General features: G+C 39.8%; 1 protein-coding gene across 3 annotated transcripts in view; it reads left to right on the top strand.

Moving 5' to 3' along the window:
• The first annotated feature begins 1,855 nt into the window (after nt 1–1,855).
• Nucleotides 1,856–18,134, top strand: part of enox2 (ecto-NOX disulfide-thiol exchanger 2) — a 246,205-nt gene continuing 229,926 nt past the window's right edge. Inside the window, exons 1-4 of one of the 3 annotated variants that reach the window (XM_054792439.1) lie at nt 1,856–1,926; nt 6,360–6,421; nt 7,829–7,879; nt 15,811–15,947. The gene's annotated coding sequence lies outside the window, so the exon portion shown is untranslated. Of the gene's footprint in view, nt 1,927–2,487; nt 3,303–6,359; nt 6,422–7,828; nt 7,880–15,810; nt 15,948–18,134 lie in introns of those variants that run through there. The other 2 variants (XM_054792442.1, XM_054792440.1) reach the window with 2 other exon arrangements.

Raw genomic sequence — 18,134 nt, forward strand, 5'->3', positions numbered from 1 at the left:
TTTTAGCCCTTGATGTCCTGAACAAAGTGACCGTTTTGATGTTGCAATGGATAAAAAATTGTGAAATCTGGAAAAAAAAATCTATGTTAATGGGGATTTGTCACATGGGAGTTACGGAAAAAGCGGGATTTTTTTGCAACGGGAAAAAAGATAAGCCCACAAGCCCTGGATGAGCATACGGTGATTGGCCATTATGATGATGATATTAGGGATGAGCGAGTACACCACTGTATCTGTTCACCCATCTAAATGATCTGTATCCTATCTGTACTCGGAGTGGGCAGGGTGTAAACCAGAAATGGGTGTGGCTTAAATCTACATTATTTTTGGTCTGAAATTGACATGGATGCAAACATCCATTGATGGCAAACAGGGAAATAATCTTCCAGCCTTGTTCACAGTAGTTTTCTCAAAAGCACCACGTTCAGCACTACAAGCAAAGTTTTCCAACTGACTTTATATCACGAGCCAAATCAGAAGCAAGCAGACGAAAAAAAAAAAAAAACACGAGCAGTGAGCAGTGACCGACGCAACACAAGCTGTTTACACCTCTGTCTTGTCAAATGCACCATTTACGTAACGAAACAAGTTTACCAAGTAGCTTTAGATACAAGCTAAGTTGAGGAAAACCTAAAATAAAAATGTCCGGAGTAGAGACAGTGACCAGTGGTCGCTGTGTGTGACTGGCCAGTCACAGAGCGTGAAGAGTGAATACATAAGTAGTTACCCAATGCAGATTTTCCTTCTATGACTCTGTGGTGGCCTCAGCCATCTTCTACGCTGTGGGCTGCTGGAGAGGGGGCAGCACGGACAGGGACAGGAGCAGGATAAATAGACTGATCAGGAGAGCGAGAGTGTATTTCACTATGTCTATGCATTGCATGCATTGTCTATGACTATGCATTCCTTACTTGTGTACATACTTGTGTATCTTGCTTGCTGCTGTAACAGATGAATTTCCCTGCTGTGGGATTAATAAAGTACTACTACACATCACGATTACGGATAATGACGAGCTGTACTCGTTTCATGCTCGTACTCGGCAAAAATGCATTATCAGTAACGGATACTCATCTAAAACGAGTATCCAGCTCATCCCTAATATTTAGTATACATGTTTATAGTAGGAGGTAGATCTTTGGGACATGGTCATATTAAAAGAATCCCACAGACTGAAAAGCGTGTGCACCCCTGTGCTATATCGATACATGTATAGCCTATTATTTATATATTGATATACTCGTCTAAAACAAATATCCGGCTCATCCCTAATGATAGTAATCCACTTTTGCTGCAGAATTACTGGATTACAACTGTACCTTTTCCTCACCTTATTGTTTTTAATGTTCCCACACTGTAAAAGTCAAGCTATCCTATTGTTAAAAAGCAACAACAATGCACTTTTTATTCCTGACAAGTACACCCTTGTAAAACAAATCTGGCATTCTTTCACATAAGCAATTATCTGCTTTTCAATACCTTGTATTTCTGCGGCACAGCGGTCCGAATTTCTTTGCCTTCCAGACAGTTAGTTGGCCCTCCAACAACCATAAAAAAAAAGCAGGGGATGTGGTTCGGGGTGGCATGGCATTCCTTAAAAACCCATGGGAATGTGTTTAATTGAATCTTCTATTGGGGCCATGACAGATCAATCTATGATAGAAAGTGGATCAGGTTTTGAATGGAAAGCATCCACTGACGTCCGCATCCATCATGCCAAGGTAAAAAGTAAAATATTGATTGAATCCAGCAGCACCTCATCACATCTACATGTTCTCTCCTCTTTGCAGACGCCCTCCAGGGTCCACGCGGTGTCTTCACTGATTGGAAATGCCGGCTGAACCCTCACAGATGTAAGAGACACCATTCTGGTGAATGCGGAATTGCTGCAATTGACATGGAGTTTGGGGGGCACAGGAGTTGAAGGTTTGAATCCCATTGTGCATCAAATCTATAAATATGATTGTTAGGTTGGGTTCACACTTGTTGTTCAGTAAAGTAATCTTGGCGAGTGTTGTTGTGATGGGACAGTAAAGAACATATCCATAAAGTAAGGACTTGATTGGGCAGCTTTTGTGACATAACTCAAATATTCCACAGCAAAATGCCCTCTAATGGTTGAATATGTTGTCTATTTATATATTCTACTATGTTTACCAGCTCAGATTTCATGAAAAGCTTCTAAAATATACTTTTAAAGAACGCACGCCACACACACACAAGAGGAATTTGTCATTTCTGGGTGCTTTTTTCTGTCATTTTTAACACTTCTCCATGTCTTTGGTCCGTAGAGCGTTCACATTTGAGCTTGTGTGAGCCGAACCGCAACAGAGTGTTTGTGCAAGCGAACCGAGACCCATCTCTCCAACAGTCTCGGTCTGGTTGTTTGGCGCGCACTAGGATTTGGATGATGGCGTTCACACTTTGCCAAACGAACCGTACTAGCAGAGAGAATGCACCAGAGTTCATGTTAACCGAACCAAACATGACAAGTGTGACCACACCCATGAAGTGATGCAAGTCTGCCTCCTGCATGCATCCATGTGTGTCTACCAGTTCTTTATGTGGGGGAATGCACGCACCATCACAGTGGTGTATAATCCTATTCCTTTCAAGATGGCTGCTGAATGAATGCCATGGAGTGTGTGTGTTTCTATACATTGACACGTTCAGCACAAACAGTGCTGTGCGTGCATCATCTAAGCAAAAAGGCAACAATTTCTCCAAGGGGCTTCTCGCCTTATACTCTTTGGCATGAGCCTCCAACGCGCAGCACTGTTGTTTGTTCTCTCTCCCTAAATGACCTATATCTAATTGACATGGACAACACAACATGTCCCCCTATGGATTTCATTCCTTTTTGAGTGTTTGAATGTTTAACATGGAAGTCGTGATGTTGCTGCATCCACAGTATCTCACAAAAGTGAGTTCATTTCTCAAGGGACAATACTGTAGAAGTACTTTAGTCAGTGTACAGCTTGTGCAGCAGTATAGATTTATTATGCACTTAGAATGAGTCAACACACAGCCATTATTGTCTAAACAGGCAACAGTGAGTGTGTGAGTAGCAAGATCATTGTGTCTTGCCTGCAGCCAAGCATGGTGGCAGTAGCATGCATGAGTGCTGCTGGCACTGGGGAGCTACGGTCCACGGAAGGAAATATGAATTCCAGCATGTACTGTAACCTTGTGAAGTTGTTTTTTCAGTATGATAAGGGGCACAAACACACCTCCAAGATGACAAGCAACAACCTGTGCAGCTTTGGTCAATTCCATGTCCAAGAGGATTAAGGCAGTGTCAGGTAACAAGTGACGCTTACAGTAAATATTCACACCAAGGACACCAATTGGACATTTCTGTGTGTAGTTTGCATGTTCTCCCCGTGCGTGTGTGGGTTTCTCCGGGTACTCCGGTTTCCTCCCACATTCCAAAAACATGCAGGTTAGCTTAATTGGTGACTCTAAATTGTCCATAGGTGTGAATGTGAGTGTGAATGGTTGTTTGTCTATATGTGCCCTGTGATTGGCTGGCGACCAGTCCAGGGTGTACCCCGCCTGTCGCCCGAAGTCAACTGGGATAGGCTCCAGCATACCCCCGCGACTCTAATGAGGAGAAGCGGCATAGAAGATGGTTGGATGGATGGATGGATGGATGGATGGATGGATGGGCTGTGTGTTGACTTATTTTCAGTGGATAGTAAATCTATACTGCTACACAAGCTGCACACTGACGACTGTAAAGTATTTCCAAGTTTACTTTCTATAGTCTTGTCCCTTGAGAAGACATACAATACTGAAATGTGAGGAGTCTACTCACTTTTTTATGTGCAGTGCCAGCATAAAATGTTAGGACTTAATAAATGAAAGAGGGGGGTTATCTGCAATATGCAGGCAATTATTGTTTTGTCTAATGTTTTGGCTCATATGACGCTTTTGCAGAGGTTGTGATTTTTGTAATTGCACTTGTAAGCAATTTTTTTGCGGGGGGCAGAGGAGGGGAATGATTTATCAGCGACAAGTTTTGCAATCAGTTAAAGCAGACGATAAGCAACTGCGTGGTCCGCAGTTGTGCTTCCAGTGGCTTTTTACATGTCTATCCGTACATGTGACAAATAGAAACCAGTGATGAGTTGGAGGCAGGTCTCTAATGAGCGTTATACTGGAGAGCCTGGCCTCGAAAGTGAACAATATTCTGCAAGAAACAAAAGGTGTGACAATGACAAAATGCAAAACAAGAGAATCTCTGCATGGTCAAGCAGATTAATGAACCCAAACTAGAGCTTGTCACATTGATTGGGGACACTGCTGCTGCTATATGGTGCATTCAGGAACCATTCTCATGTATTGTGTTGCAGGCCTTTTGCCTTTTCGATCCATCAGTCTACACTCACACACCCTAGTGATACAACAGGGAGCAACGGGAGGGAGTTCTACATGGTACAAATTGGAAAAATAATAATAATAATAATACCTTTGCAAGTTTTTGTTACACTTAGCGTGGAAGCTCAAAGCTTGGACATAGTCCCTTCACAGATGTGATAATGTAGTGAAACCTCCCAAGTAAAACACTCCAAAAGATGGACAATTAAGCGTGCAAACTGCTATTTTGTTGTAATGTTACACAAGATGTCAGCAAATCATGTGGAACTTCAGCACAGTGAGAATCCATTTTGCTTTTTTGGTGTGTTTTTTTAATGCCAGCACAAAAGAGCACCACTAATGGCAAAGACTGATAATAACCATAGAAACAGAAAGGCTGCATTGTGAAGCAGGCGTCCCAAATCCACCGTCCACAGGTCATTTGCAGCCCGTCGGAACTTATTGTATGGCCCTTGACTTGACATCAAAGTTTAGTGTTCGTGTGGCTCACGCGCCCTGAATTTTTCATATTAATATTATACTGTATGTAATGTGGCAAACCTGATTCCCACATGCAATGATCTGAGGCATTTCTTGACTTGGGCAAGCAATAGCCAACACTATAGTACAAGTAGCAGTGAGCTTGTCAAACAGGGAAATCTAAATCTTGAATCTTGAACTACACAGAACACAAACTACAATCACGGTGCGAACACACACACACACACACATAGGGGACGTACTACTGCATTGGGGAATAATAAACAACAACTATGTTAATTCTAAACCGGTAACGTTAGCAGCTTTTGTACAAAACAAGTGCCGCAAGGCATGCTGGGCAGCTTGAAGCCCTGCCAGTGGGGTATGTGATGCGGCTCAGCCTTACCCAGACTCCAGCTTTACGTGAACCTCCAAACTAATCTAACCTCACGTCAATGGCGACTTGGACCGTAGAGCTGTGATTGATCTTTTTTTTTTTTTTTATTTTAGCACCTTTCTGCGTGAACACCATTTTCATAAATTCACCAAAGCAAAATAAATAAATGAAACAATGGCTCAATTGCTCGCTCTCAGGAAGACACTGTCTCTAGCGTTTGGCAGAGAATTTTGAGAACTTTGTGCTCAGCATGACGTAGTGACTGGCATAATGAAGCCTTGAGACGTTAATATTTAAAGCAGTACCCATAAAACATCACTAGGTGACAGTATTGGCCTGCGAACCAATGTGGAATTAACCAACCATCCATATTCTATGCTGCTTATCCTCATTAGGGTCGCGGGTATGCTGGAGCCTATCCCAGCTGACTTCGGGTGAGAGGCGGGGTACACCCTGGACTAGTCGCCAGCCAATCACAGGGCACATATCGACAAACAACCATTCACACTCACATTCATACCTATGGACAATTTAGAGTCACCAATTAACCTACCATGGATGTTTTTGGAATGTGGGAGGAAACCGGAGTACCCGGAGAAAACCCACGCACGCACGGGGAGAACATGCAAAGATTCGAACCCAGATCTTCTAGATCTCCTGACTGTGTGGCCAACATGCTAACCACTAGGCCACCGTGCGGCCCTGGAAGATTTAACTCGTCACATCGAGTCTCGGTTCTAGGAGTTTTTCCTTGCCTCTGTTGCCAAAGTGCTTCCTTTTATTTTGATGCATGACCATTTAAACAGCCTTCAGGCAAATTGCGCTGTGACTTGGGGCTTTTGAAATAAAATGGACTTACCTATGCAGTTTTGTTTTATATAAAACACAAACAATGTAGAAATTAGACATCAGGAGCAGTCTTAACAATAAACAATGTGTTTTCTGATTGAAATGAATGCCTCAATTAAGTCCAAACAGCCTGGTTAAAAACATTTCTTGTTTTGCTACAATAATTTGTCTTCATTCTGAGAGTAAAGACAAACAAAGTATTTGATGATTAGTGGGATTTGAGTGTGTTATATAACTACAGTAGTCCATCACGTCTCATTCTTCTCACTTTCAGGTAGCTTTGAACACTCGCCTCAGGCCAACGTCAGCCACGAGACAGACAACATCACGGCTGGGGTGAGTCCAGCTCCCATTCAACACTTCCTTTCACAAATCACAGCAGGAAACGTGTTCATTCCTGACAGATAAAACGTGGAAGATTATACTTCAGATGTCTGCTTAACTCATTTTTTGTTTTTTATAGCACGGACACTACTTTTATTTGTCAGTGTTTGAATGCTGCATCACTCACTGTAAGGAAAAACACTTTTAAAAAAGCAACAAAATGTGTGTAAGCTACACACACCTACTTGATAAAGCTTTACTATCAGGCTAACTGTCTTCTTCAAAGGCCTTAAGGAGCATTGTGGAACACCAAAGTCGTCTTCTAAACGAGTAAAAGCCATCACTCTTGTGGGATGCGTCAGAACCCTCACTACTTCCCACGCATAAGTGCCTTTTTTGTTGTTCTGCACAGCGCTCAGTGGTGGCTTTACATGTGGGCCACTTGGGTGGCATTGTCTGGGGGCGCCGCAAGGATGATTCGCATTTGTTTGTGCTCAGCGCTCATTTGCTCATCAGGACAGGTTATGTGTGTCAGATGGGCGTCTTCTACAGACGGGACACCGGTGTCTGCCATGCTGCTCTCATGAAGTGGATGAAACCCAAACAATGAGAGACGACTATCATCACAAGTCGGCATCTTTTGTCGACGTGAACAAGGAAGCGAGGATGTGACTGCGAGGTGGAAGGACTCGTCCTCTAAAGCTTTCATGACAAACATGCTATAACTCAGCAGTGACATCTAAATGTTTCTACAGCAACCGCACACACACTGTCGTCATACGGTTCGGGATTTCAACCCGATGTCACATGAGCTTTTTCCAAATTGAATGTCAACGAGTGACTTCAAAAACATAACGCATTTTGCTTTTTCTTTATGCCGAAACTGACCTTCTTTTTACGCTTGTATAACAGTTAACCGTGTTAAAATTTGACATTAAAAACATTTACTTTTATACTTCAATGGGGGACAAACATTGTTTCTAAATACAGTAGAGTGGGGTTGTCACTTCGGTACCAAGTCAAGATCAACACGCAAAATATACATCAATACGCTAAGTCCCCAAGTTACGAACATCCGACTAGCGAACATTCGGAGATACGAACGCAAGCTGACTGGTCTATATTTTCATGTATTTTGCCTTGTAGTACTGTAACTCAATATTTATACTGCTACATGCTTGACCAGTAGAGGGCACTGTGACGTGCTAATGGGACCAACAGATACTGTACTGTAGAGTTAGACGCTGGTGAGAGAAAGATAAATGGAAGCTAAATTGTAGCTGTATGATACAACCCGGACAGAGCTGTGATTAAAATTAATGAAGAGTTAATAGGCATGCTTAATTCTACACCACCCACAGAACACTACCTCTTTTAGAAGAGTCTAATGACGACGACCATTTGTCCTTTTTTCAATAGCTCCTCCTCCAACTCCACCAACGATGTATGCTCGACCACTCCTCTTCAAAGGTAAATAACATTTATCATTACATATTATTATATCATTTTTATTATTGTTTTTTTCATTAATTACCCTCGTTTAATATTACTACTGCATCCAGAGTCATATTTATATACATACACATATACTGTATATGTATACACGTACATGTAGTACCTATATCATTGGTAATATTAAAGTTTTTTCGACTTAAGAAGTAGTAAGAAGATACTTAGTGTATCTGCTTTTCTAGGTATCGCCAGTATCGACTCTACAGTCTCCCTCAGCTAGCAGTATCGACTAACTGACGTGGGCAGTTCCGCGTATGAGCATTAAGGCGACTGAGCAGCAGGGTTGCTAAATCCGCTTATTACAAGTAGTGATAGATTTTTTTTTTTTTTTTTTGAGAGCCAGTTTTTTTGGCTCGGCTCACTAAAAAGGAGCCGTCTCTTTCGGCTCCCAAGTGGCTCCTCAGATTTTTTTGTTGTCTTGAATTATCACCAAATTATGTGTATTGTGTAAAATGAATTACTAATGTAAAAAATGTCATGATATCCAATGTTTATTATTTAAATGGATTTATTTAAGTATAATATAATGTTACATTATAAAATACAAAAACAAAGACCCATCTCAATAGACAAATTATATCAAGTCTCTTCATGCCAATTTCTCACGAACAAATCGTCTCTAAGAGCACCACAGCGTGTTTAACCCCGCCCCTCCCCCTGGTCGGTTTGGACACAGAGACGCCACCACACATCTTGACCAATGACATTTGCCTTTAACAGAAAAAAAGACGAGGAAAAACTCATCGGCTCCCAAATGGCTCCCATACCCAACGATGCCAACCGGCTCCTGTCGTTCATTTCAAAGAGCCGGCTCTTTGAGCTGATTCGTTCGCGACCAACGCATCACTAATTGCAAGTGACTTTGGGCTTGTTTTTTGTAAAGTCGCCTGCAAATTCCCAAGTTCCCTGTTGTTTTGGACCTGTTTTTAGAACGCCAGTCGCTTGTTTCTCTCGGCGGTCGGTGCTAAAGAAGAACGCATGCTGTCTTTAGAAAAAACTTCCTCAGTAATTCATGGGAAAGCACAATCAACTCGGCTTATTGATAAGCCAGGTAGTCGGAGTCACATGTGGAGATACTTAGCATTCCAGGTGGATGAATGCAGTGCAATTATAAATCCACAAACACTGACATGCAAATGGTGCCTCCAAAGTTTTCAAACCAAAGGAGGAAAGAATCTGAACCTGGCGAAACACCTTGTTGAAAGAATTCAAGGTGAGTACGTTTCAGTTTACTGTCGCTGGTGTCATGTTATGCATGAGCCAAATACATGTTGCGTTATTTGGGCTGAGAGCCATCTTACGATGCTTGTAGAGGCACGGGCTTCTAACACTTGCTCGCCTTACATGAACAGTGATGGTTAGCTCATAATGTACTGTAAATGCCGTCATGATACGTTACATTATGGGATGTTCTCTGACAGTCTGTGAGCTTATTTGAACTAGAATGTCATTTTTCCTTTACACTGTAAAGCAGGGGCGTCAAACTCGCGCCTCGTTGGCCATTTGCAGCTCACTACAACTGTGGCGCCAGCACGCAAACGGAAAAGGAAAAATAAAGAACACCAGTGGCGTTGAGCTTTTAAAGCACGTGTCGATGGAGGGCCGAAACACTGCAGGTTTTCTCTACAACCGGTTTCTCCAGCAGGCGCATAATTGATGAGCTCCTTCCCTCAAATTGATGGAGGTGTTGACCATTAAAATCACCTCCTTTCGTGACCGGCTGGAAAGAAAAGCTGCAGTGTCTCGGCCCTCCATGGTACGAGTTTGACACCCCTGCGTTAAAGGAAAACTGCACTTGTTTTTAAATTTTGCCAATCTTCTACAATCCCTATGTGAGACGTGAACACACGTCTTTTTCTTTTCTGTGCGGTCTAAAGATGCAAAAAGAGCCAGCTAAGAATGCACATAATAGGACACATCTGTTCCGCCTCTGAAGTTCTCGAAGTGGGGTACGCGTAAGGGTACACCAATTGTCATGAGGGTACGTGAATAAAAATGAAAAACAATTAGCACCTAACACTCGTTTTTCCAAGTGCGCCTGAACGCCTCATGGCGCAAGGAGAACGGAGCAGAAAGGAGACAGAGCATGAAGTTGTTCATCGCTCTGTGTGCATTATATGAACAAATAAGTAAGTCCCATGATTATTTTGTGCATTAAGCGTCTTTAATGTTGACGGTTTCACTTTTATGGGTGTTCCAAAAGATATATAGGATGATTAGCTCTCTATTTATCAGCGCTCATGTGAAACTATCAAAATGTGACCATGCAAAATACACATTTTTGACCACGAAGTACTATCAAATTAATTAACCAATTATGTTCAATATTTCAAGTCAATTCAGATAAAATGGTTTGTGTTTTTTAAGTGTGCAGGACTAGGGGGTACATGGCTTCAGATCAAATGTCTGAAGGGGTACGCGACTGTAAAAAGTTTGGGAACCACTCATTTACATAATGTGACGTGTATATTAACCAAGCATTGTTGACATTGTTATTATTATTATTATTATTATTATTATTATTAACATTGTTACACCGAAGAACTATTTTACTGACGTAGTGACACCTCGCCGGCTAGCTACTAGCCAGGTAGCGCTAGCTTCACCACACACTCGTCCGCAGCGCTTCAACACCGCGCTCACAATGCCTCAGGCCACCACCAGAAGGTAACGCTACATATCGGAGCTGCCGCCACTGCTGCTGTGTTTTTGGTTTTGAGGTTGAAAAAGGTAACCGTAGGTGTAGCGTTTGTTTCTATGTCGCTGTGTGAAATCAATGCACGCAGGTTGGAAGTTCCGGTAATGACCAAAATACAGGAAAATATTGTTTTGTTGGAAGCACAGTGGTCTTAAAATATTTCACAGTTTTAAATCAGTTTTTAATAGAAATCGTGAACTTAAAAATACACAGTTTCTGTTTTTTTTATTTTTATTGTAGTATCAAATAAGTAATAATAATAATAATAATTCACAGGTATTTGTTTCGACTACTGAAATTCTGGCAACCTTACAATAGAGTCGAAGAAAATCACTCTCATAACAATCAACATTTTCAGGAAAAATCTGCACTGGAAAGTCGCACAAAATACGTGAGATGTCAGCATATTGTTCAATATCAAATTTCAGTGAGCCTATCGATGAATTAACTTTGCTTTTTTTCTTTATGCAGACTTGGCTTGTTTCATGTCTATTTTTTCCCATGAGTGGACAAGCATCCATGGATTATTGATTTTTATGTACCTTTTATCAAGGATGTATCATGAAGGCACTAGGAGATATTCCCTCAAAAAATGGAAAGAAATGATAGCTAGATTCCCACGTTTCGCATGTATTAGCACATCATCCACAATTTGTGCCAATTTGTCACACTGCCTCAAGACAGACATAATCCAATGTTATGGGACTTGGATGCAGCTTCTTTTTTTTCATCACTAATTTTACAGTATCTGTCTGCATAGTGGTAATTGCCTGCATGGCGCCTTGTGTATGTTTTGTGGATAAAATGTTGGCAGGGCAAAGCTACATAGAATTGATTAGTCTATCAATAAATACCGCATACTGCAGAGTAGCATGCAACAGCCTCCTAGTGTGTGTAGTATGACGCATCAGTTCATGATGAATGTGATGGCATGCATGTGGCAGCCTTGTCAACACAGACGGACGCCAAGTTTGCCTGACAAATATTCAGCTGCATGTGAAGCAAAGACTCCAACGGTCTGATCAGCTCGTGTTTCGATCACTGCAGATTTGATGCGGCACTCGTCTTGTATTCAGAGCAGGCAGTGCGTCTTTTGGCAGACGAACACCTGCCAGAAAGGTGCATGCGTGCACTGCAAATGTGGTGATGAATATTGAAGATGGAATCAAATAATTTGATCAGAGGACGAACAAAGTGAATTTCATGCATGGGATTATCCGGGGGTCCACAAACAAAAGGAAGCCCGTTTTCACTGGTAAATAAATAACATTTTAAACAATTCACAAGTAGTAACATGATGAAACCTGATGACCGAAATGTGTATTTATTGAATTTTAAATACAGTATGTTATATTATATATGATAAAAACATATTTCACTTTAAAAATGATAGAAAATAGTGCAACCACAATAATGGTACGTAATAGGGATAAAATACTACATTATTCCTGTCATATTACTATTTTATTCTCACGTGAATATTTTCCCCTAATTTTTTTTTTTTTTTTTAAATAGTCACGGTAAAATTTTTGTTGCTTTTGCTTTACATTGATATTTAGTATTAGGGCCACTTTGAAAAATAAAAAATATAGTACTACTGTGAGAATAATGTCAGAATTTTACAAGAATAAATTGTTATGTTGAAGCGAATAAAGTCGTATTACCAGGATGAAGTTTTAAAGTATTCAATTTTAATATTACAAGCATAATCATGGGATTTATTTTTTATTTAAATGTGCTCATTAAAATCGCTTATATTATCCTATTATTAACAGTTTCTTCTAAAAAAAAATGCTACTTTATACTGGTAAAAATGACAGTTTCTTCCTTGGAAAAAAAAAAAATCTTTTACGATTAAAATTTTTTCCCTCGAAAAACATGATTTCACACTCTACATAATATATATGTTTTATCCAGTAGAATTTGTCCATTGTCCTGAATTTTATCCAGTATCTTAGTACTGAAAGAGTACATTTTATTTCCGGCGGAAAAAAATACTGCTGCTAGTAAGAAAATAAAACAACAAATAATTTTAAGGTAATTCTTCGAAAGATTTTGTTTCTTTTTGTCCATTAAAATGAAACATATACAGTATTACAATATTAGGGCCACTCGGGATAATAAAAGAAAACAAACAATACTTACTAAGGTTAAGATTATTATTAATTTGTACCCTAGCGTGAAAGAAAGTCAAATCTTGTTTAATAGTCCATGGATGACGTGCACGTCACTGAAATGACTTCATTCAGAGACCTTTTGCTAAACTAATCAGAGTACTTGGGGTCCTTTTTGACAAATGTCAGAATGTATAGAATGTCAGCTGGTGAGAACAATAGCCGATAGACGCCGGCTATTGTTGGGCATTGCTTGGCTACCAAACCTTACTTATTCGCATCGCAGTCAGACGTGATGAGATTCATGCGGCCTTGACACTTGGACACTTGAATGCATGGTACCGTTCCACTTCAGACTATGTGGGAGATTCAGAAGAGCGGCTAATCTGATGAGGGAGTGATGCAGACAGCAGCAGATATTGCATGTGTGGAGCGGGGCTGATATAGAACGTTCCCTCACATGCGCCATTCAAGGGGATATAACATGTTTTCTCTGGTCGACACCGATTTAGACTTTGGAGGTAATCTCCACTTTCATGTTGCGTGGGGGTTTTATTTTTTTTTTTTTCCCATCAAAGCTGTGAACTTTCAAAACTATCTGCTCCATACATATGTGTGGAAACATGCTGTCAGTCATTAGGTTAGCTGGGTATCCTTGCAAAGTGTGGCTAAACAGGAATGTTTCTGTTTACCCAGCCACTTTCATGAATGAACTTATTTTTCCCTGTAGGAAGAAGGGAACTCATCAGTTTCAGCATCAAACTGTGGCCATCCTAAAACGTTGAGCAGCAGAGGCGGTAAAGTAAAACTGCTCATCGTTGCTCCTGGAAGATGCATATACCAGGGAATACCCGGCGTACGAAATCAGGAAGGGGGCAAACACTTTTTCACACCACTGCATGTGGTCTGACATGGTGTCCCCCAAGTATTGCAGTGAACGTGGTCCAGAATATTAAAAACAACAAAACATCAACAGCTGCGTTCAGTCATAAAGCATACTGAATTGATGTGCTTTTTTTGAAAAACAGAAAATCAAAGTAGGAGATGCAGAAGTAAAACATTACCATGTGCTTTATCTAATTGAGGCAACCTCTCGTGCATGACCTTCCACAATTAAACTGGGATGAATGTGCATTTTGAGGGCATTCATTCCTCATGAGGCTAGGTCAAAATAATATTGAGCTATCAAAACATGTCAAATACCATTCCAAGTCTGGGGTGAAAGTGTTATTATGGTGTAATTAGATGTAAATTGCTTTAAACAGTTCATGAAAGTGTGGTGTAGACATGATAATCCCCTGGTAATGGGAATTCACTTGATATCATTTGCCTTAAACATAGCTTAGGCAACAGAAAAGTCATGTGAGTAGTGCACGTTTGAATGATTTTCCTGTGCTTTGTCACATTCTCATTGATTTAGCTGTTCGTAGTCACTGTCAGGTTGTGTGTTGTGCTGTTTTGGTTGCTTTGTACAGTTTACTGCGCTTGGACTTAAATACAATACGATCTTTTATCATCCCGAGACTCCTTTCATCAATAGTTTGAGGTGGTTTTGGTAACAAACAGTCATTTTAAGACCCTGTAAACCGGTGTTTCCCAACCTTCACTGACGCATGGAACATATTTTCATACTTTGCGGTGAGTTATTTGTTGGATTCAATAGTCTTTCTCGCCTTCTTTAGCAAATTCCCGGCACTCGCAACTTTCTTGGGCCCCCGTGGCAGGTTATTTAGCAGTCACACTCACTGAAAAGTGTACCAACAGTGAGTCACCGATGTGTCGGGTGCTTGGTTGTGGGACTCGCTTCCGCGGCAACATACAGTACAGGACACACGGGCTCATTTTGTTACAAGCAATGTAGTACGATAACCGAGACGGTGTACAAAAATCGGGGCAAGATTTTGTACGGAGTTCAGAAACCGAGGTTTGACTGTACGGTAATAATTTTGATGATCTCTCACGGCACACTAATTTACAACGGCACGGCTGTAAAGTGATGGGTCATTCTGGAACGATCCAGCTCTTGGAGACGGCTCTTTGAAGACGGGAGTGGGCTCTTTGACGTGACCAAGCCAGTTCGTCTTTTTTTGTTTTGTTTTGTTTTTTGGGTCTCGTCTGTTTTTCTATTAAAGCCGAACGTGATTGGTCATTATGCGTGGTGCAGCGTGTGTCAGCACTGAGCGGAAGGGGGAGGGAGGGGTTACACACGAGGCACAGCTGTGAGTGAGGGAGGGAGACTGTGAAAGAACGTTTCTACATAATTTACTAAACGCTGAGACTACATGCTGGAAAAGTGAGGAAAATGAGCAGCAGGAAACAAATGCTGAGGCACTTTGGGTCTCTGAATGCCAATCTTTTCTCAAGACAAGCAAAAACTGCTTCCTGGGTGCAGCTTTGACTTTTAATATATATTTTGTTGTGTAACATTGATGCTGTTGTTCCACTGTAAATAGATGAACATTTACAAATACACACAATCAGATTGGATGGTTTTGTCTACTTGAGATGGAGCTTTGTTTTTTTTTACCAGGCAATCTTCCATGTTTACCGTATAAATATAAAACCTAACAACTAATAAACATTTGATATAATTGTACTTTTACATTATAAAAGTTTCCCCACGTATTTTGGTCATAAATCAATTCAAGCAACAAAAAATCTGAGGAGGCTTGGATGCAGAAAGATTCGGCTCTTTTGAAGGAGCCGAAATTCCCATCACTGATAAACAACACGTTTTTCCAGTGTCCTCCGTGGTGGACGCGAGGACTCACTACTCCTCCTTTTTCATATAAAATAATGAAAATGATTGATGAATGGAGATGCAAAAATACATGTGCAGACCAACCAAGAAGAGAACCTGCCTCTTTGCTGTTACGTTTACTTTTCTGCGATGATATCATTGCCAGTGTTGCATTTTCTTGCACTTAGACAGGACCACACGTTTTCTTGTATGTGACTTTTATTTTGCGTCATGTCGTTTCTCCACGCTTTTATTTTGACAAGGAATCAACGTCAAAACAGACGCACGTGCTGCCCTCGTCGCTTGCCGTACTCACTTCCGCCATTGCTCTTGACAGCTTGACTGGTTGCTACCTGGAAGCTTCCCCTTTGATGCTGATAAAGCAAGAACACGCACATATAATTAAAGGAAAGAACATTCCCGCTTGGAATGGAGTGTTCCGGAGTGTCGCCACGGAGCAGATAGCACCGACAGGTACTTCTAATACTTTTATCGTCTTTCGTGACAATGCTGCTAAACGTATCATAGCAGTTAGCTTCGCTCGAAGTACGCTTTACACTCTGCGAAGTGTAAAAGCAAAATACGCTGATGATTTAACAACTTTTGCATTTAAATACTTGAGTTGAGGTGACCTTTTTGTTTCTTACTAAAGAGGTAGTCCTTACTGTGAGGCTTCTTTAGTCATTGTCAAGGCACCCGGCAAGTTGGTGGTTCCACAATATAACGATCCCATAAGAATAAATGAAAAGCTAAGTATTTCATAAATATTATAATAGTGTTATGTTCATTCATTCACGTAATACTTTTTAAACAGTGCATTGAAAACATGAGTTTGCAGGAAGGCGAGGGAACTGACGAGCTGCTGACGTTAGGGACTGTACACAAAGTGCATACATCGTGGTGCACGGGGATGATATTGGGCTAAATTTAGGTTTAAGCATCTTGAGACCCAGAAAAATAAGCAAAAGTAACAAATGTCTTGTTGGAAAACCATACACCACAATATAGGTGTCATTTTTTGAAGGATATTTGTTTTTAAAACAATTTTGAATTGTTATCCTTCCTCATTAAATTAGCCAAATAGCCAATAGCAAAGGTACACATTTGTTCTACGTGGTCAAAATATGGCCTCTTGAAAATGCACGTCTCAGCATAAATTAATGCAGGCTTTTTATGTTGCCATTTCAAGTTGCACTACTGGCTTTCAATTTAAATTTTTTGGCCACCAAATGTGGCCACTTTTGCCCATTTAAAGCATTTAAAGCAAAATTTCATACCTTTTTATTGTTTTCATCAAGGGTGCCTGTTGTTTGGAATGGCATGTATGTAAAACAAAATTATTTGTTTTTGTGTTTTTTTCCTTAGCATATTTTTTTCAATGAAAAATTTGAGTTATGTAAACATACTGGCACTTAAAGGGTTAAAAACCCTATAGTAAAATTTGAAGTAGTTTTAAAATATTGACCTATTTAAAGTGGGGAAAAATATAAATTGGAAGCTGACTTTTTTTCCCCTGAGGATCTCATTTGTAAATTTTAGTTTTTAATCAGGTACTGTAGGAAAAAAAAAACAAAGCATGAAAATCAGTGGCAATCGTTGACCCATCTCAGGGCCGTATCTAATAAAAATAAGCAAATACTCCTTGAAATGTATTTTATAATGACATTTTTTTTAGTGGAGTTATAAAAACATACTGGTCTTTTTAAATGGTTAAAAAAAACAATAGCTATCAATTAATATCTAAAATTGAAAAAAATCTGTGATAATTTTGCAAGAATGAAGTCAAAATATTGAGAGAAAAAAATGTAATCTTAAGCCAAAAAAAGTCAGAATTTTATGAGAATATTTGTTATATTGCGAGGAAAAATAATGTATTTTTAGTAGCATAAAGTTCAAATATTAAAGGAAAAACGTAGTTTTTTAAAAGTCGTAGTATTTTGAGTCTGAATTTTGGACAATTACGTTGCGTGAAATTCATAATTTTACAAGAATAAGGTCAAAATATTATGGGAATGAAGTCATAATTATGAGAAGAAAATTTACAAGAAGGAATGCAGGGATGGAAAACTGTAATTTGATGAGAACAAAGTGAAATTATTAAGAGAAAAAAGTTGTATTCTTATGAGGAAAAAGGTTGCAATTTTATGAGAATAAAGTTGTAATGTTATAAAGAAAAATGTCATTTGAGCAGCATAGAGTAACAATATTAAATATTTTTTTTAAGTCGCAATATTATGGAAAACAAACAAAACAAAGTTGTAATTTTTTTAATTACGTTGGGCAAAATGTTTGAATTTTATGGGAATAATATTAAATATACAAAGAAATTTTAAATATTTACAAAGAAAGTTTAAATATTTGGGGGGAAAAAAACACCAAAAATGGAGGGAAAAAAGAGCAAAGTTCATACTAAAAATACCCTTTTTCACCGATATCACAAAGATGAGATGCATTTTTTTTCTTGAAATCTGTATAACGTCTTAGCATGTCTACATGTGGTGCTTTACAAAGTGGCCCTCACTGGAAAAAGGTTGGCCACGCCTTATATAAATATGACTGGTTACTGCAGCTTGGCTTTATGCTGAAATTGTTTGTCCTTAGAATCAAATGTGTGGATGAATTCTTTATTCGTGAGCAATTTCCTTTCATAGTTTAGTCTCA

The sequence above is a fragment of the Dunckerocampus dactyliophorus genome, chromosome 11, assembly GCF_027744805.1.
Source record: "Dunckerocampus dactyliophorus isolate RoL2022-P2 chromosome 11, RoL_Ddac_1.1, whole genome shotgun sequence".
Classification (NCBI taxonomy): Eukaryota; Metazoa; Chordata; class Actinopteri; order Syngnathiformes; family Syngnathidae; genus Dunckerocampus; species Dunckerocampus dactyliophorus.